Raw genomic sequence first — 22,363 nt, 5'->3', positions numbered from 1 at the left:
GCCCTGTTCAACCAGGGAACCTGGGGTGTGGGTCAGCTTCAGTTAAGACAACAGAGAGCTTTACAGGCTTTAGAGTTGCTTCCCCTACTACTGTGCCCAGGCAGGGAATTTGTAGCTCCACTCATTGCCGAATACAGCCTTCAGCCTGTTTGACCAGGGAACCTATCCAGAACACACAGGAAACTGTGTAGCACATTCAACAGCCCTACATACAGTGGCACTTGAACAGAGAGCACAGTCCATGGCTTCCCCCATCTGCAGAGCAAAATCAGTGGCCTCACCTGACCAGGGAATTCAGTGCACATTCAGGTCTAATTTGGTTCCCCAAACAATGAGCTGTACAGGACCTGGGTCCTGTCCTGCTGCCCTGCCAGGGCAGAGAAGCTAATTCATACCCCAACTGCTACCGAATATGGTACCCAGTCCCAGCCATCTAGTAAGCCTGACCAGAGAATCCAGACAGCTGCAGAGCCCATTGTCCATCCTGACTTGGGTAGGGAACCAAGCCAGCAATCCTATCCAACTCCTCTCAGCCAGAGGCACACTTCCCTCATCCCTGTCCTCAGAGTTCAAACAGTTGCCTCCCCTCAAAATAGACGATAATAGCAGGTCCCACCTGCCCAAGGACATTACCAACAGACACACACAGTAACCCAAACTGAACTGACTGGTGAAGAACTGTCTCTGCCAAAGCAAATGTGCAAAGTCTGGAAGAGGAGCCCGATTTATCAAATGCACAGATACCAATGTAAGGAATTAAGGATCACAACAAATCAGGTAAATATGACACCACCAAAGAAACTAATAAAGCTCCACTAACTGACGCTAAAGAAATGATCTATGAACTGTAAGACAAAAAATTTAGAATAATCCTCTTAAGGAAGTTTAGTAAACTAGAATAAAACACAGACAACTAAATGAAATCAGGAAAACAATGCATGAACAAAATGAAAGTTTGACAAGAAAAGAGCAACCATCAAAAACAAACAGAAAACAAAAACAAAAAAAACAGAAATCCTGGAGTTGAAAAATAAAATAACTGAACTGAAGAATTTAATAGAGGGTTTCAAAAGTAGATTTGAAAATGTAAAAGAAAGAATCAGTGACCTGGAGGGTAGGAATTAGAAATTACCCAAAGGAGCAAAAAGAAAAAAGAGTGAAAAAGAGTAAAGGAAGACTATGGGAATTATGGGTCACAATGCAAAGAAACAAGATTCACATTATGGGAATTCCAGAAGGAAAAGAGAAAGAGAAAGGAACAGGAAGTATATTTAAAACAATAATGGCTGAAAACTTCCCAAACCTGGAGAGAGAAATGGACATCCAGATACACAAGACCCAAAAGATCACAAATAGGCTGAACCCAAATAAGACTACATTGAGACACATTATAATTAAATTGTCAAAAGTCAAGGACAAAATAAGAATTTTAGGAGCAGCCAGAGAAAAGAGAGAAGTTACATAAAAGGGAACCCCCATACAACTATCAGAGAATTCTCAACAGAAATTTTTCAGTCCAGGAAAGAATTAAATGGCGTAATCAAAATATTGAAAGAAAATAACTGTCAACCAAGAATTCCATACCCAGTGAAGCTGTCCTTCAGAACGGAAGCAGGAATAAAAACTTTCCCGAGCAAACAAAGGCTGAGGGAGCTCATTACCACCAGACCTACATTACAAGGAATGCTAAATGGAGTTCTTTGAAAGAAAGTAAAAGAACACTAATTAATATTATAAAAAACATAAAAAGGTAACATAAATCTCACTGGCAAGGGTAAGTATATAGTCATAGTTAGATTCTGCAATATAGTAATAGTGGTGTATAATTCACTTACAAATCTAGTTTAAAAGTTAAAAAAAAGAACATAGCAGAAGTAATCATAACTGCAATAATCTGCTATTAGTTACATAATAGTTTTTAAAAACATGTAAATTATAACAGCAATTAGCTAAAATGTGAGGGGGAGGAGAAGGAAAAGTATAAAGTTTACAAATTCTATTGAAGTTAAGTTGTTATCAGTTTAAAATAGGGTTTTATAAGTTTAAGATATTTTATGTAAGCCTCATGGTAGCCACAAGGGAAAATCTTGTAGTAATTACAAGAAGAACACGGTAAAGAAGTCGAAGCATACTGATACCAAAAGACATCAAAACACACGCAAAAAAGACAGCAGGATAAGGAACAAAGAGCAATGAATCTATAAAACAACCAGAACAATTAACGAAATGGCAATAGTAAGTCCTTACCTATCAATAATTACTTTAAATGGATAATGGATTAAATTCTCCAATTACAAAACATAGAATGACTGGATGTGTATTAAAACCAGATCCAACAAGACACTGCCCACAGGAGAGTCATTTTAGCCTTAAAGATATTCATAGACTGAGAGTGAAGGGATGGAAAAAGACCTTTCAAGCAAATGGTAATCAAAAACAAAAAAAAAAGCAGGGGTAGCTATACTTAGACAAAATATACTATACTCTAAACTAAAACTGATTTTTAAAAAAGACAAAGAAGGTCATTATATAATGATAAAGGGTCAATATATCAAGAATATATAACAATTATAAATATTTATGCACCCAACAGCAGAGCATCTAAATATATTAAGGCAAAAACAGAGCTAAAAGGAGAAAAAAACAATAATACAGTAATGGTTGAGAACTTTAACACACCATTCTCAACAATAGATAGATCATCTAACAGAGAATCAAAAAGGAAACAGCAGATCTGAACCACACTATAGACCAATGGACCTAACAGACACACAGAGAACACTTTATCCAACAACAGCAGAAACATTCTTCTCAAGCACACATGAAACATTTTATAAGATAGACTATACGTTAGGCCACAGAATAAGTCTTAGCAAATTCAAGAAGACTGAAATCATACCAAATATCTTCTCTGACTACAATGACACGAAACTAGAAATCCACAAGAAGAAAACTAGAAATTTCACAAACATGTGGAAATTAAACAACACTCTCCTAAACAACCAGTGGATCAAAGAAGAAATTAAAAGAGAAATAAAAAGTTTTTTGAGACAAATACAGCATGCCAAAACATATGGGATGCAGCAAAAGCAATCTTAAGAGGGAAATTCACAGCAATAAATGACTATATTAAGAAGCAAGAAATATCCAAAATAAACAACCTAACTTTATGACTTAAGGAACTGGAAAAATAAGAACAAACTGAGCCCAAAATTAGCAATAGAAAGTAACTAATAAAGATTAGAGCAGAAATAAATGAAACAGAGAACAGAAAAACAACAGAAAAGACAGTCTCTTCAATAAATAGTGCTGGGATAATTGGATATTCACATATGAAAGAATGAAACTGGATCTATATCTTATACCACTCACAAAAAGTAACTCAAAATGGATTCAAGACTTAAATGTAAGACCTGAAACCATGAAACTTCTAGAAGAAAACATAGGAATAAATTTCCTTGACATGGGTCTTGGTAGTGATTTTTTGGATATGATACCTAAAGGACAAGCAAAAAAATCGAAAATAAGCAAGTGGGACTACATCAAACTAAAAAGCTTCTGCACAACAAAAGAAACCAAATACAAAATGAAAAAAATCCCAGAATGGGAAAAAATATTTGAAAACCAAATACCTGATAAGGAGTTAATATTCAAAATATATAATAAACTGACACAATTCAAGAGCAAATAATAATAATAACCCAATTAAAATGGGTATAGGATCTGAAGAGACATGTCTTCAAAGAAGATATACAAAAGGCCAACAGGTACATGCAAAGATGCTCAATATCACTAGTCATTAGGGAAATACAAATTAAAAGCACAATGAGATATCACCTCACACCTGTTAGAATGTCTATCATCAAAAAGGCAAGAATTAACAAACTCTGCTGTGGATATGAAGAAAAGGGAATGCTTGTGCACTGTTAGTGGGATTGTAAATTGGTGCAGTCACTATGGAATACTGTATGGAGGATCTTCAAAAAATTAAAAATAGAATTACCATATGATTCAGCAATTCCACTTCTGGGAATATATCCAAAGGAAACAAAAACACTAACTTGAAGAGATACCTGCACCCCATGTTCATAGCAGCATTATTTACAATAGCCAAGACATGGAAACAACCTAAGTATTCATTGATGGATGAATGGATAAAGAAATTATTCAGCCATAAAAGACAAGGAAATCCTACCATTTACAACAACATGGATGGACCCTGAAGCCATTATACTAAGTGAAATAAGTCAGACAGAGAAAGACAAATATTGTATGATCTCACTTATATGTGAGATCTACGAAACAAAAACAAAAAACAATCCAAACTCATAGAGAAAGGGATCAGACTTGTGGCTACCAGTGGCAGAGGGTTGGGGGATGGAGAATTGCAGGAAGGTGGTCAAAAGATACAAACCACCAGTTATAAGGTAAATAAGTACTAGGGATGTAGTGTATAACATGATGACTATAGCTAACACTGATGTATGATAGATAGGAAAGTTGTTGCAAGTAAATTCTAAGTGTTATCACAAAGAGAGTTCTTTTTCTTTTTTCTTTCTTCTTTCTTTTCTTTTTTATTGTATCTATATGAGAAGGTGGATATTTGCTGAACCTATTATGGTAATCATTTCACAGTATATGTATACATCAAACCAACATGCTGTGCACCTCAAACATACATAGTGATGTATGTCAATTATTTCTCAATAAAACTGAGGCCAAAAAAAGAAAATAATAATGTGTGCAAAGTGCTTAGTAAAGCAGCTGACAGTGGTGGGCACTCAATTAAATCATCATGATTTTTATTATTATGGACATTCCCTATCACTGTAATAAGACTTCTGTCTTGGGTTCTGAACTTTTACCATCATGACTGGAGCTCTGACATGAAGCCTAGTCCACTTGGCTGAGACTAAGCTCTCACCAGGGCCCTTTCCCAAGAAGGACAGTGTAGAACCAGGAAACAGCTACCCACTTGACTCTGAGTGTAATAAAAGCTTATAAATTCTAGCAGCCAAGTCTCTCACAGCTGACAAAACTCTCTCTTCTTGGCCAACACAGTAGTAATAGTTTCTTAGTCTGTTCAGGCTACTATAACAAAATATCATAGACTGGGTGGCTTATAAACAACAAAAAGTTATTTCCCTCAGTTGGAGAGGCTGGCAGTCTGAGATCAGGGTGCCAGCATGGTCAAGGGAGGGCCCTCTTCCAGGCTGCAGACTTGTTGTGTCCTCACATGGCAGAAGGGTCTAGGGAAATCTCCACAGCCTCTTTGATAAGGGCACTAATCCCAATCTTTTTTTATTTTTAATGTAAACTTTAATTGTTATGTCACATTATTTAAAAATTACTCAAAATGAATTACAGAAATAAATGTGAAATCTGAAACTGTAAAACTTCTAAAAGAAATCATAGGGAAAAGTTAGAGACCTTGAGTTTGGCAAAGTTTTTTAAACTATACTATAAAAAACAAAATAAATAGACCATTAAATTTGGTTCATTCAAATAAAAACAAATTGTTCTTCAAATATTGTTGTTCTCAAAAGCAATGGTTAGATTGAGACAAAACATTTTCAGAAGCTATACTGGACAAAGGATTTGTATCCAGAATATAAAAAGAACTTTACAAGTTTATAAGAATGCAAATAACCAGATCTAAAAGTAACAAGCTATTTAAACAGATATTTCAAAAAACAAAGATGTACAGATGACAAATAAGCACAGATAAAGATGCTCAACCTCTTTAGTCTTCAGGTAAATGTAAATTAAAAACACCATAAGACACCAACACACTCTCACTAAAATGACTAAAATTAAAAAGACTGACCATATTAAATGTTTGTGAGGATGTGGAACAAGTAGAACTTTGATACACTACTTGTGGGAATGTAAAATACAGCTATTCAGGGAATAATCTTAACAGTTTCTTAGAAAGTTTCATGTATATCTGCTATTCCATTGTTAAGTATTTACTCAAGAGAAATGAAAGCACATCCCTGACCAAAGAATTGCACATGAATGCTCATAGACACTTTTTGTAATATACAAAAACTGGAAACAAACTAAATGTCCAACAACAGATAAAAACCAAATTTATATATCCATGAAATGGAATACTACTCAACAAGAAAAATGTATGCATAATTAACACAGACAATAACTTGATGGACCGCAAAATGATTGTGAGTGAAAACAGCCACACTAAAAAGATTACATTCAGTAAGATTTCACTTATATAACATTTGAGAATTTTATAGAGCTAATCTATAGTGATAGAAAGGATGTCACTGGTGTCAGGCTTAGGCAATGGATGGACTAATCCCAATCTTAAGGGTAGAGCTCTCATGACCTAACCACCTGCCAAATGCCCCACTTTCTGATATCATCACCTTAGGGATTAGATTTCAACATATGAATTTGGGGGGTGGGGACACATAGACCACACCACAGTTATTATCTACTCTGTAGCAGGTTAAGTGTTAAGTATCTTTCTTACATAATCACTAATTCTCTAATAGAACCCATGAGCTGGTTCGATGAATCCCATTTTACAGATGAGCAAACCGAGGCTCAGAGAGGTTAAAATGATTGCTCAGGGCCACAGAGGTAGTAACTGGCAGGGCCAAGCCTCCAAAACCTGCTCACTTGTCATTAGGCCCTGTTGCCTCCTATATATAGTGCCTGACACTCGCAGATCAAGTCACACCCATTCCCAGCATCTTGCACTCCCTATACTGAGGCCTCCATGAGATCCATTATAATAACCTGATTCCTCAGACAGATCCTTCCATCTCAGCATTACATTGTCCTCCCGAGGTATTATGAACTTACAGAGCTCTATATCAGGGGTTAGCCCTCTTTTTCTGTAAAGAACCAGACACTAAATATTTTAAGCTTTATGGACTATACAGCCTCTGTTGCAACCACTCTACTCTGCTTCTGTAGTGTACAAGCAGACACTGCTTGTGGCTATCCTTCTATAAGACTGGAGAGATTCCATGAAAGAATCTGGATGTCATGAAGGAGGCAATGTTTCAGGCAGAGGAAGCAGCTGCTGAGATTACTAGGAAGCTGGAGAAACAGGAGAAGAAACGCTTGAAGAAGGAAAAGAAACAGCTGGCTGCAGCTGCCCTGGCTTCTTCAGAAAACAGCAGTAGTACTCTGGAGGAATGTGAGGAGACAGATGAAAAGACTCAAAAAGAAGAAGCAGCAGAAGCCCCAGGAGGCTCTTCAGGAGAATGGAAAACCCATCTGTCTCCTTCTCCAAACCCAAGAAAAAGAAACCTTTTTCCAAGGAGGATCTGGTTAGTAGTGATACTGAAGAGACAGCTGGCAGTGGAAGTCTTCCCAAGAGGAAGAATCTTTCCCCAAAGGGGAACCAGTTAGTGACCCTGAAGAGTGAGGAAACAAGAGTGTCTCCAAGAAAAAGAGGAAATTCTCTTCCAAGGAGGAGCCACTCAGCAGAGGACCTGAAGAGGCTGCTGCCAGCAAGAGCAGCACCTCCAAGAAAAAAAAAAAGCTCCAAAAGCTGTCCCAGGAAAGTCAGAATGGACATGTCCCTAGTGGGGCATAACTTGCAGAGATATTTCCCAACCCATCCCCTATAGCCCAATAAAAATAAAAACAAATCCACAAGAAAAAAAAAAGTAACTTGGTCTTCCAGCATATCAGGTAGGTATTACTGTGGATAACACCACCTCAAAATACAGTGGTTTAAAAACAGTAATTATTTGTTCCTAGTTCTTTGGGTCAGTGATTTGGGCTGGGCTCCGCTGAGATGGTTCACCTCTGCCCCGTGCAGTGTTGGCTGGGCTCACTTATATATATATCTAGGAGGGCTGGGACATCAGGGTCTCTCTCCATGTGGTGCATGCGGTCTCTCATCTTCAAGGAGGCTAGCCCAGACTTCTTCACTTAGTAACAAAAGGGTTCTCAGTGAGCAGCCACAAAAGGAAAGCCTCAATGAGTAAGCAGTCTTCAAACCTCTTTTTATGTCACATTGCTGATGTTCCAAGCCTAGGGTCAGTATGGGATAGAACTCAACAAGGCTTTGCACACAAGAGGCATGATCCCTTGAGAGTCATTACTGTAATACGTTACCTTACACATATAAATGAGTGTTCTGTGTGAATCTAAGACATTGTAAATTCAGATCCCATGCTCTTAATCACCCCACCACACTTGACTTCAAGAAAATTCCCCCTAATATTTTCTAGATGATGTCAGTTTCTTTATTAATTCTTAAGCTGCCACCTCCTGAAACATGAAGACATTGCTGATCTCATCTCCAAGTGATTTCTTTCTGACTTAGAGCTACCATGAACCTCATTGTAAGTTTCACAAAGTACAAATTAAAGACGGATTATTTTTCACTCCTTAAGTCATTCATATTATTAGAAAGTGAATTTAACATAATTGCTCTCTAGGGACCTAGCTCATACCAAAAGTGGCATCACTGCCTTGAAAGACAACAGTATTACCTCACTTTGTATAACACTTTAACTGTCAACACAGGACTTTCAGAGAGGAAGTACATTTGGGCTGTCCCTATGGGCATCTGGGAATGCTAGCAGCATGGGAGGAGGGTCAAGTTTGGAAAGCCACTCTGAAGATAGGGGATGGAGAACTTTATATGTCACACTAAGCAGTTGGGGAACTTTAACGGGAGTAAAGAATGGATGACATAATCAGATTGGTATTTTAGGAAGATCTCTCAGACAACAGAGGGGAGGATGGATTCAAGTGAGCAGAGACAAGCAAGGAGACCGATTGAGAGGCTTTTACAGTAGTCTGGATGAACGCCTGTAAAAACCCAAGTCCAAGTGACAGAGGGGATTGCTCTGATGTCAGACAACCCGGCCATATACTCCTGTTTGCTAAAGGATGTGTTTTTTTCCCTTTCATCAAGAATGGCTGAATAATAGAATCATGGCACTGAGGTGGAGAGGTAGAATACAAAGATTGGTCTGTTTGCTCTTAACTATCAGGGATCCTCTGTACCCAGAGGACTAAGAAAGGACTCCCCATACCCTGAAATGTATGTCCTCCACTGCCCTTAATATCAATCTCCCACAGTTAAAAGAAAAAAAAGAAAGAAAGAAATTTCATTGTCATGTAAACAATAGTGGTATCCTTCCTGGAGAAAATAATGGAAGAAAATTAATGTAGCATTAGATTAAGCTCTATTAGTATAATTATACAATGGCTGTCCTAAAGAGATATGTCACGCAGACGATCTTTATTGTCACAAAGGACCATCTACACAAAAGAACAAAGGAAATAATTTTAGTAAAACATTTTGCCCTGAGCAAGAAATGTGCTTCATGTATCATACATGAGAAAGGATAGTTTGATATATAATGGAACTGTGACCTTGCCTATAAGAGTCCTCATTACTTAATGCTACTGAAAGTAAATTAATGGACTCCCAAAAGGTATAAAATTCATTCTTCTTTGTGGCAATTGTTTGCTGACAGAGGAGTTTAAGAGGGATATTTTCATGTGATTATTTAAACAAAGAGCTTCAAGGAATTCTCAGCAACCTTTCAAGTTTCACCTAAGGGTATTATAAACGGACTCATCTGAGAGGGAAGACCCACCTTTGAAAGAGTTTATGAACAAGAGAAGATGGGTTCATAGGCCACCTGCAAATTCAACAATTTGTGCTTTCAAATATAGCTAGAGCTATTTTATTTTAGATTTCTCTAATCAAATTCAACATTTGTTAAAAAAAAAAAAAAAAGCTGAGTTGTGAGCTGGCAACCCAGGACGTGAATTGATTCCTTTAAAGTTTTGATCTGTACTTCATCAAGTCTGAACACCTTGTGTGACATTAAAGATCTTTATTATATATGTCTCCTTATCTTGTTTCCTGTCAGTCAAAACCACATACTCATATAGCTGCCTACCTTATCTTTACAAGCCACTTTACAGTTTATAAATTGCCTTTACATCTCATTAGATGTTCTCAATGACCCTGAGGTTAGGCCGAACAAATATTGGTATTATCATTTGACTATGAGCAATTTTAACTTCAAAGTATCTAAGTGACTTGCTTAGTATCAGGAACTTAATCTGATTGCTAGCAATAGAGCAGCAAACCAGACAGGCAAAGTTCTTGCCCTCAGGGAGTTTGGCTTCTAGAGTGAGAGTACATATAAATATATACATAAATATGTAATATAATGTCAGAAGAATAATAAATAGCAAGACTGTGACCACATGAGTCATCTGTCTCAGATCTGAGCTGTCCTGGCACAATTTCTAGTATGACTCCAGCTAATCCCACTGCCCAGGGGGCAGCTGTGTAGACCTCTACATTTTAGCCCTACTTGTCTATTCAACATAGATGTTCGTGTGTCATCAGGGAGCTGCAGACCAGGGAAGTAGATGTCAGTGTTCCAGAAGGATTACTTAAAATGTGGCTTGTGGACACTAGAGAATGGCAATTACGAGGCACTGGCATGGTTCCCTGAGAACAAGTCAGACAAGCCAGAGCCACAGTACTTGCATTTGCAACAAGGTCATGGAAGGGGTAAGTGGAGATGAAACTAGAGACGTACTGTGTCTGCATTGTAAGACCCCCACCAAAGTCTTACAGGAATTTTTTTTAGGAATCAGGTTGACCATAAACATGTAAATGAAAATTTCATGGAGACCTTTAGTGAAATAAACATGTAAACGGAACATCTTTGCAGAGAAATGTGGCCTGCATGGCAATATAGTTAGGTGGATTTAAAATTAGCTAAGTAAACCTACCTAAAAGTCATGGTCCTTTGCTCAACTCACAGGAGGGTCGCACAAGAGAAGGCTTCACTCCTTGATCATAGTCAGTATTCTCAGCAATTATTTAAATGAGAATGTCAACATAAATCACATGAAAAAAGGCTGCCAGGGAAAGCTTATGTACCAATACATGTTGAAAGGAAATAATCAGAATCTTAGTTCACTGCTAAGTGGAGACTGTCACTCAGTTCCAAAACATGTTCCAAAACACCAGGAGGTAGGTACTGTGGGGAATGCTGAGGTAAGGCATAACCCCTGCCCTTTGGGGGCTCCTGTGGACACCCAATGCTGTCCACTGCTATCCCCACTACCACCTTGTCATGGGCTGAATTGTGTCCTCCCCAAAATTTATATGCTGAAGTTCTAACCCCCAGTACCTCAGAATGTGACTGTGTTTGAAAACAGGATCTTTAAAGAGATAATTACACTAAAATAAGGTCATTTGGGTGGGCCCTAATCCAATCTGACTGGCATTCTTGTAATATGAGGAAATTAGGGCACAGACACACATAGAGGGGAGATGTGAAGACACTTAGAAGATGACTATCTACAAGACAAGGAGAGAGACCTTAAAAGAAAAAACCCTGCCAACACCTTGATTTCAGGCTTCTAGCTTCCAGAATTGTAAGAAAGTAAATTTCTCATAATTAAGCCACCCCATCTGTGGTACTTCGTTATGGCAGCTCTAGAAAACTAGATACAAACCTCTGTCAGAACCTCCACCATTCCAGGCCTCTGCCCCCCAAAGCCTCACTCCTGAATATCAACTTTCCTGCCCAAACTTCCACTCCTCTCCCCTCCCCAGTGTTTCTGCTCCCCCAGGCTGACAGCAGTAGCCTCCTGGGAAATAATTACTGTGAGGATTATCAAGAAAGAAGGGTCCCCTTTTGCCTCTGGGAGCTTTTAAGGAAGCAAAGAATATATCTGCTTTCAAATAAAATCAGTATTACACAATATTACAATATTAGTCATGCTGGGGTCAGCTGACTTATAAACAACCATAACATAACCCATTTAGAAAACAAAGATCTTCCTTTGAATTTGCAAACGCAGTTGTCTATTCGTTCACTCAATGTGTATTTACTAAGCCCTTGCTCTGCACCAAGCCCTCTGCTAGTCCTTTTCACATTTATCGTGTCATAGAAGGAAGTGTGAGGGCATGTCAAGAGGAAATGGGAACTTGTTGTTCAGAGGGTCAAAGGCACATAAGGGTCCACAGCGTCTTCAAAGAAGAGAAAGAAGTTTGCCACAGCTGGAGTAAAATGTGTATTGGATACAGGAGCAGGAGATGAAGTCAAGAGATAGATTGGGGTGGTGTATAAGAGTTTTTTCGGCCACACTAAGGGGTTTTGGAGCCCATTCTGTGCATAATGGAGAATCAATAGATGTTTTTAAAGGAACGCAAGATGTGACTATCTTTAAAATTATAACCCTGGAAGAAGTGAGGTGAGATGGGGGTAGGGAAGGAGAAGTGTCAGGGGGCTAAGTGCATAAGTTCTTTAGAGACCTGAAATAATGAATCTCATTACTATGAGGTCTTAAAGTTATGAATCTGTGCATTGATCTAATAGAATTGCTCAAGAGTGTGCATATGAACCACAACACCTACATACATATGTGTGGACATTTTGCATACTTATGAGCTGACCCAAACTTAATTCAGTTCATCAGCACTAAAAATAAAGCTATTATTGCTTTTAGTAACTTACTGCAATTGTCCATGCCTTCTATTCTTCAATAGCAAGTGACTATAAGATTAAACAGTTTATATATTATGTGATTTTTTTACATGCTTAAGACTTTATAAAATGGCACATTTCCATTACCAAATCACACGGGCAGAAGGTTCATTTTTCCTTAGTAATGAAGCTCTCATCTCAAGAGGCCCAATTCATAAAAAGACATTTACATAGCTTAGTGGGTTTTTTCTCTTTCTCCTGCTTTTTATGTGAGGAAAGGAGGAATAGGGGAGGAATCTAAATCAAATAGAAAATTAAAGCCAAGGCAAAAATAAAAGGAAAATCCTTAATGACTGGTGTAGTGAATTGAGTGGGTGGTGTCGTAGGAAAAAAGTAAACCACACAGGCTTGTAGGAAAAACCTCTTTGAAACAAAAAAGGAAAATGGATGGGCACATGACCCACAGGGGAATCCAGACCGCTTCTTATTTTATAAATAGCAGCTGCCACCTTTTGTTGTGTTCCTAAAATAGCTTGCATGTCGTTAACAGAAGACAACAGATAAGTGAAGTGTATCATGGCAGCTTTCCTCAATGAAAATAATTAACCTTCAACAAAGAAAAAAGAGAGGAGAGGAGGGAAGGAGGGGGAAGAGTGTGGAGGTTGTGAGGGTAATAACAAAGAACATAAAAGAGGAATCCTAGTTTGAGCCATGGGCGACTGCTGTGACCATGCGGGGTGTTTAGTCATGGGGACAGTATTGTAATTCAACAAATGTAGCTCAGCCCTCACTGTGTGCAAAATTCTACACAATTCAGAGATGAATGAGAGGCAATTCCTGCCTTCCAGGGACTCATCATTGAGGTCGAGGGATTATGCAAGAATATCAACACCTATAATACAAGACAGGATATGAGATACATCATGAGACATAAAATCATAGGTCTCTGGGAGTCAGCGGTAAAAAAGAAACACTTGGATGATTTGGAAAAGCATCATGGAAGGGGTCATGCATGAGTCCTTTCCTACTTAGAGAATGAGTAGGATTTTAATACAGAAGATGAAGGGGATGAGCAGTAGAGGGAGGCAATATCCCAAGCAGAGGGTAAAGGATGAAGAGGCAGCAAACCACAGAGATAAGGGAAAGAAAGTGGTACAGCCAAGAAAAGTTTTAGTTGTAGGTGGCCAGAGTAGGTTTTTGCTGAGTTTTTAGATTAGAAAAAAAAATTGTTAATTTGAGGAAGAATGAAGCTGAGCTTTCCCACTGGAAAGTTAAGTATGAAGTGGGCATCCACCCTCCTCCATCCCCACACACGGAGCCAGAAGCATCACTACTGCCAATACACACTAATTTGGCAAAGAAAAAGAAAATAAGTCTCCAAGAGATTCTCAAAGCAGCCTTTAAACTCCTTCCCCGTCCCCCTGGAATTCTCAAGGGCAGAGTAATTCTCTGTTGGTGGGGAAAAGGGCTGTGCTGTGCACGGTAGGATGTCTAACAGCACCCCTGGGCTCTACACACTGCACATCAACACTAGTGGTGACAGTCAAAGAACTTCCAGAAGGGAGCAGGGACTAAAGAAGTGAGTGATTAAATAAAATAAAGGAAAAATTTTTAACTAGAAGATTCCTTAGAGGTATAATGATAACAACAACAACAACTAACATTTTTAGTGGTACATGCCAGTGTTCTAAAGTGTTTATTGTACTGATGTTAGGTGGATTTAAAATTAGCTGAATAAACCTACCAAGATTGTGGCCCATTGTTCAACTCATGGGAGGGATATACAAAAAGGTCTCAAACCTTATAAAGTAAATAAAATTATTATCCCCATTTTACAGGTGATGAAATTGAGGACAAATACCATATAGTTCTTAAGTTTTAAATCCAAGATTTGAACCAGATCATCTGACTTCTAGCCAAAAAGTTTAATCTCTCTATTGTATTGCTTCCACTGTAAAGTAGCTAATTTGCTGATTCTGTTAAGTAGGAAGCTGAGGCTTGGGGAGGTGATGTGATTTGCCAAAGGTCACCCACTTGGTGGTAACTGCTCTGTGGCTAAAATCTAGGTCTTCTGACTCATTCTTCCTGAAAGAGTGCTCAAGGTGCTCAAGGAATGTGCACAAAGGAGATTGCTTCCTTGTCCTGGGAGACCTGCATGTAGGAGAGGTTGGAGAGAGTAACAGGTAACAATGGAATAGAAAGCATTTTCAGATTCAATCTGATGCCCATATTAAAAGAATTGATTCCTGGAAGTGCACACACACACACACACACGCAAACAAACAGCCTACAAGGAAACAGAGCACATGGCTGATGTTTGTTTGAACCTGTAGAGATCTAAAGAGATCTAGCAAGAGTCAAAATGTCCATATTGTTTCTCAAAAACATTTAAACCTATTGAAAGAAAACTCTGTGGTTAAAGTTTCCAATTCAGAGTAATCCCACTAAAATTCCAATCTAAGATATAAGAAGCATTTTCAGTTGCTTTGAGGGTTGACATAGATCTTTTGACTCTCCCTTAATTGTGCAACCTTGTGGCATTTAGAAAGAGAAAGAGAGTCTGATTACACCACCACTGCCCAACCTCTAGAGAGGCGAGCTGCCCACACCTGACAGGTGCTCCCATCTGCTAGGCAGAGAAAATGAGTGGTCCAGACTCATTATCTCAGCCCTCAGTGTCTCAGAGCAGCAAGCTCTGAGCTTAGGGAGAAAATACAGAATACAGACTGAAAGTGAAATTGATGACCCACAGTGCAGTTTTCTGGTCAATCAAAAAATGGGGGGCTTAATGAGGAGCAGAAAAAGGCTACACTGCATGAGAAACTGTATGTTTTAGTCCACTTCACCCTGTTCTGTGTCTGTCCTTGTTTCCCTGAAAACCAAGAGCCTAGGAACAGTTATGTGTACCTTTGTGAAACAGTAGCTTCTGTGCTTATAAATGAGCATTTATCATATCTGTGTGCTCTGGTTTACTCAACATGTGAGATAATAATGTAATCACTGACAACACAGAGGCAGGAACTGGCAACACGACTTCAACTCATTGGGTAGCTATGGAGACAGAGACACTGCATTTCATGAGCCACATGTTCAAAGGAGCCCACACTTTTGGCCAAGAGATCTCATAAAGTCTGTTCTACTAACAAAAAACAGAATCATTCTTTTATCGTCTCTCAATGTGCATGTTACTGGGTCACTGGGGACCAGAGTCAGCTTGCTCCCAATACCTTTTTTCTCTGAAGGACTGTCGCACGGTGCTAGGTGATGTAGAATTGTGTCACTCAGGAAATAACCCAAACATAAAGTTTTACTGCTTTCATGCATCAGTAGTTAAAATTTACTAAGAATTATCTACGCACCAGGACTATACTGAGCACTTTCCATGTAAAACCTTATCTTATTAACTCTTTTCCACATCCCTATAAAGAAGTGTTATTGCTATCCCCATTTTACAGGTGAGGAAATGGGTTTAAGTGTCTCTTCCCGGGATATATAGCCAATAAGAGGCAACTGGGATTAGAACACAGGTGTGTCAGACTTTAGAATCAGTGTTCTTAACCACTCTATGCTTTACATAACAAATAGCTATTGAGCACCTATACAGCCACTGTGCCGGCCTCTGAGGCTACTGTGAATACTGATATTGTCTTTGCCCTTAAAGAGGTTGTAGTTGGGTTAGGGAAACAGGTAAGTAAAATAATGACTGCAGTGTAACTGCTAACCCCGATGAACACAGAGGTTGCTTATCCAAGTGTAGAGGAGAGGCACCTGACATGCACATGTGCTAACACTGGTGGCATGATTTCATATACCCATAATAACATGCCATAGTGAACATTTGATTTCTACATGCTGAGGAAGCTGATAGTGTATTCTAAACTACTGTTTTCCATATCTTCACTTACGTTTGGAGAATTCTTTAAATTCTTAGCAATATTCACATTGATGAGTGTCCCCAAATCCTGCCCTTTCAGTTTCTGAAACTCCACTCCTTCAAGGATGTCCACCTTCCTATCTCAGCCACTCACTCCCAGGGTCACACTCCCAGGCAAGTCCTTACCAAAATCTGCAACCCATAATCTAAATTTGAAGCATCCCACTGTCTAACCACCACCTCCTGTCTCTTCGGCTCACTTCCTCTTGTACCTTGCCAAAAGCCATTGGTGGCACCAAGATCTACAATCCATTGGTCATGCTGACCTTTCATTGTTTCTTGCCTCCTTCCTGTCCTTTTTTCCCCTTCTCTCTTAACCAACGTAAAGTCCACAACCCATTATTTTTCATCATTCCCTTGCATGCATCCTCAATCCCCCTGCCCTCTCATACTTCATCAGACTTAGCAAAATCTCAAGCCTGGTTAAAGTCAGATCTCCACATATTCTGCACTTCTACACATGCCATTGAAAATAGTTGGATACAAACACACAACAATGGAAAATAGTCTCACTTTGTATTCACGATCAAAAACCTCAAGTGGGTCTAAGGGCAAGCATATTAGATTTCCCTAGCCTATTGCCAAGTATAATATTCTTCTATTTCATATTTTATTATTTCTCATATCTCCAGCCACTACTCCTGCATCTTCACTCTCAGCTCATGATCTTAATTCCTACTTCAATAAAAAACAGAAGCAACAATAAAAGAACTCCTTCAAGCTCCCACCATCACACTGACTCAGCATCTGTGTTCCTAAGTCTGGATTTACCTCCTCTTATTATAGATGAACTGTCTGAACTCCTATGGGAAGCCAAACCCTTCAGCTGTGCGCTAGATTCCATGCCCACATGAGATAGTGCTCAAACACCGCATCATTAAATTTTTCTTCTCCACAGAACCTTTACCATCTGAGTCCACCTCCCTACAGGAACTGCCTTACTTTTCTGCCTTTCTTTACCATAAAGTTCCTTTTAACATCTGCCTGTATTCACCCTCTCCAGTTCTTCTCTTTCTTTTCTAAATTCACTTCCATTAGACTTTTGCCCACATAACTCCACCAACTGTTTTCATTAAGTTTACAAAACCTCTATTTGTTAGATCAAAATATCAGTGCTCAGGCCTCACTTTATTTCCATTTGAGAAGCATTTGACACAGTTGATCTCATCCCTCCCTCCTCCTTTCTTCACTTGGTTCAGAACATCATGCTCTTCTGGTGTTCTTTTTCTCAGTATTCTTTGTTTATGCTCATCTCTCCTACCTCTACTTTTCTCTTTCAACACTCACTCCCTGGGTGCCTTAACCTAATGCCATGGTTTTAAATATCTCTTAGAAACTCACAACTCCTTATATTTCTACCCCAGGCTCCAGACCCATAGATCCAGCTGCCTACTTCACACCTTCACTTGGGTATCTAGCATATATCTTAAACTTAACATTTTGAGTTGAATGCCTGATTTTCCTCCAAATCAATATCACCCACATTCATTTCTTCTCAATTAACGGTAAATTCTCAGTTTCTCAAGTCAAAAGCTTAGGAGAGCTCCTTGACTCCTCTTTCTCATTTCCTACACCTAATCCATCACGAAGTCTAATTGACCTTACCTTCAAAACAGAGCCAAAGGGCTTCCCTGGTGGCGCAGTGGTTGAGAGTCCACCTCCCGATGCAGGGGACGAGGATTCGTGCCCCGGTCTGGGAAGATCCCACATGCCGCGGAGCAGCTGGGCCCGTGAGCCATGGCCGCTGAGCCTGCGCGTCTGGAGCCTGTGCTCCGCAACGAGAGGCCACAACAGTGAAAGGCCCTCGTACCAAAAAAAAAAAAAAGAAGAGCCAAAATCTGACACCACCATTTCCACCACACTAATCCAAACTTCCTTTATGTCTCACCTCAATTATTGCAGGTCTTCCTGATTCTACCTTCTTCCGCTATAGTCTATTCCCAACAGAGCATTCGGAATGACCCTGTTAAAGGGCAAGGCAGCTCATGACACTACTCTTCTCGAAACACACCTCTCTCAGAATAGACGCCAAAGTCTTCACAATGGCCTTCCAGACCCTTCACAATCTGGCCACCACAACCTGACCTCATCTACTGCTCTCTCCTTGCTCAGTCCAATTCAGCCACAAGGACCTCCCTACTATTCCTAGAGCAGGGTGGGCATGCTCCTGCCTCAGGTCCTCTTTTACCTACTGCTCTCCTTGCCTAGAAAGCTCTTCTCCCAGAATTCCACATGGCTCACTCCCAAATTCCCAGCGAGGCTTTCTGACCACCATAATTATACCTGCAACTCCTGCACTTCCTTATCTTCCTTTCCTACCTAACGTTTCCCTAGAACACTCATTATCTTCAACTATAATACATAACTTATGTATTTCCTTTAATAATTGTTACAAAAGAAGGGAAGCTTCAGGAGAGCAGAGATGTGTATTGTTTTGAGTCCTCGGCACTGTAGGTCTGCCATATAATAGATATTCAGCAAATATATTTTAAATATGTTGAATGAAGGATAATATAATTTTAAAATATGATTTTGATTTAATTTTAATTCACTCACCAGCATGTCCTATTATAAAAGCTATTTGTATTTAAAAACCTAGTGAGCCTTTTAATAAGCGCTGGTGAAAAGCCTGGTGTATTTAAGTTACTGAGTACTAAACACCAGCCAAGACTCCTAGAACCTGATGAGGTTTAAAATAATGGAGTTATTCCTCTAAGTTTAATTGAGCTAGGTACCAGCTACCATGTCTCTGAGGGCAATCTAAGGAGACCAAGGTGAAGTCAAGTTTAGAAGGATGAATGGCCAGTTTCCCATCGGGATTGATTTCTGTAGATGTCAGGACTTCTGACACACCTGCTTGGGGTAGAGTCAGGACAAAACCTGAGCAAGGCAAGCACGGGTAAGTAAAGACTGCAAGTTAGCACTGGCGCACTTTTTCCTTAGGTGTTTTTTAAAAAGTGTCTGCTTTGATAAATATAGGAAATCTTTGACCAATGTTTACACATTATTATTATTATTTTTTTTTTTTTTTTTTTTTTGCGGTACGTGGCCCTCTCACTGCTGTGGCCTCTCCCGTTGTGGAGCACAGGCTCCGGACGCGCAGGCTCAGCGGCCATGGCTCATGGGCCTAGCCGCTCCGCGGTATGTGGGATCCTCCCGGACCGGGGCACGAACCCATGTCCCCTGCATCGGCAGGCAGACTCTCAACCACTGCGCCACCAGGCAAGCCCTTACACATTTTCTTGAAAAAGCATATCTAAAAGTGGGACTATCTGCTCTGCTCTAGACCATTTCTGGGGACAAGAGAACAGTCTCAGTTTTAGGCATACCACGAATAGTAGAGGCCAGAGTATAAACTAGAGAGTCCACAGCATCATTACGAAACAAGGACTAATACTGAAACTTTTAGGTCAAGTGGCTAGTGGAGTTTCTGGCCTCCTGTCAGGCAGGTAGCAGCATGCTGGTTCTCAGGAGCCTCTCCATGTGGAATAACCATAATAATCATAATATCAACCATTTATTAACACATATTATGTGTCAGGTCCATTAAGTACCTTTTATCTCATAAATGTTCAAAGCACTTATATATTATTCCCATTCTAAAGATGAGAATACTGGGCTTCCCTGGTGGCACAGTGGTTGAGAGTCCGCCTCCCGATGCAGGGGACATGGGTTCGTGACCCGGTCCGGGAAGATCCCACATGCCACGGAGTGGCTGGGCCCATGAGCCATGGCCACTGAGCCTGTGCGTCCAGAGCCTGTGCTCCACAGTGGGAGAGGCCACAACAGTGAGAGGACCGTGTACTGCAAAAAACAAAAACAAAAACAAAAACAATAAAGATGAGAATACTGAGGCTCAGAGAGGATAAGCAGCTGCCTAAACTCACCAGCTAATATGAGATGAGATCAGTATCCAAACTCAAGTCTCTAATTGTAGGTCAATGTGAATGTTCCTATACTACGCTAAAAAGTGGGTTTAGAGAAAGCACTCAGGTCTGTGGCGGGGAGCAGTTTAGGGGATGCAGGCTGGCATCGTGGCAGGGCTCAGGTCCCAGTAAGGAACTGGAGGTCACCCAGAGCACAAGTCCACCCTGAGAGCCTGAACACAATCAGTGATTCCAGTGACAAGACTAGTTGGGTGAGCACCAATGACCAGGGCTGCAGGCCAATTTTTGGCAGACAGAGAGGGGGCCAGACCATGGAGACACAGTTATACACAAAGATGGATAATGCAGGCAGGGACCTACAGGAGGGTTCCTTCATTGCCCTCCTCTCTCCCTAATACCCAAATTCTGCCTTCACATCCTCCTCAACATCTGTTTTTCTCCTCCTGTCTCCACCACTGTCTCCAAGCTCACCTCATTGCCTCTGCAAAGAGAGGGTCCTGGGATATTGGGTTTGACTGTACCACCTCCCTCCTCCTTAGGAGACCTCTCAGCCTCCCATGATTTCATCAAATATTCTACCCTAAGCTCCAAGTTTTCCATTAGCACCCAGGTAACAATAACCTGCAAAGAGGCAGAACATAACCCACTTGGGGGTACAGTAACCTCTCACAGCAGATGCCCTTAAGGCAGTCCCTGAGGCCTGATATACAAACCTGAGGTAGCAGAGTCAATATGCTGATACTCTAAGCAATTTTCTCATGTTTTGCCTGACACTCACTTATTCCTGACCTTTCCATGCCAGGGAAAGATAATACCTCCCATTTGTTTAGCATTTTACAGGTTACAAAACACTTTCAGCTGCATTACCTCACTAAATCCTCCCAAGAGTATTAGAGGCATTACTGCCCATGTCAGATGAAGAGATAGAGATTCAGAAAAGGCAAGTGGCGTTCCCTGGTCAGCCTCAGGCAGCAGGAAGAGCCCAGAGCCAACTGCCCCCTTCACTGCAGCCAAGAGAATGGCTCAACCCGTCACAGAGGAGAAGGCTTCTTATGCCTAATTTTCATTTCCTCATGACATAACCATTGCTCCCATTAGTATAAGGAAAACCAAATGAAACAAGAACAGTTGCCAGAACTCTGGGAGTGGGGAATCAAACTCTCCCAGGCTGACATTAATTCACAATCCTTGGCTCAGGGATTTCTCTCTATCCTCCATTTGTGTGTAGTTTTTTTGTTTGTTTGTTTTCTTTTTTTTAACATCTTTATTGGAGTATAATTGCTTTACAATGTTTGTAGTAGTTTTATAAATGATATTGCTTTCCTTGTGTAAAACACTGGAAGCCATAAGAAGAAGATTTCTATAAAGGACAACTTTAAACTCTGAACAACAAAAGAAATCACAAGAGGGAGGACCATGAGAAGGATGAGACACAAGAAGGCTGGGGGAGGGGGTCACACACAGAAAGCCTGAACCTTCAGGGGACCTGGGTCAGGACTTGGCCCTCTCTCTTCTCGGGAAGCAATCTGTGTTGGCCCAAATGAAGCACCACCGTCCCCGCTTCCCCCAGGCCCCTGGCCCCACTTGCTTTGTCTTCCTACCGACAGCTCCGAGAGCTGCATTTCCCAGCTTTCTCCCGACACTCCTGGTCTGTAGTCTATACCCCATGTAGAGAAAACCCGAATTTATCAGAAATTAGCCAAAAAGGCATAGAAAGAGGGAGAAGGTAGGAAAAAAAAAAAGAGGAAAACCTGGCCATATTACTTAAGAAAACCAAAACAGAACTTCTTTTTGTTTGTCTCACAGCCTGATGGGAATGGCTGATCAAAATGGGATTGCCTTGGGAAATATTTTGAGTAGGCTGATCACCTCATTCCTGACAAGAGCCCACAACACGCAGTCACCAGTACATGAAAACGTGAAAGACCTCCCCAAGTGGGATTCTTCTGTCTGTATCAGAAAGAGAAAGGACAAAAAGATATGCAAATTTTGTTGTATTTTATGTGTAGGCACTCAAGTGGGGGAGTGGGGAAGGAGAGGAGACCAACATGTCCTGGAATAACATGGAGACATGTAGC

The sequence above is a fragment of the Mesoplodon mirus genome (genome assembly GCF_964341445.2).
Source record: "Mesoplodon mirus genome assembly, chromosome: 6".
Classification (NCBI taxonomy): Eukaryota; Metazoa; Chordata; class Mammalia; order Artiodactyla; family Ziphiidae; genus Mesoplodon; species Mesoplodon mirus.
The sequence above is the reverse complement of the archived record's forward strand: the minus strand, read 5'-3'. Positions refer to the sequence as shown.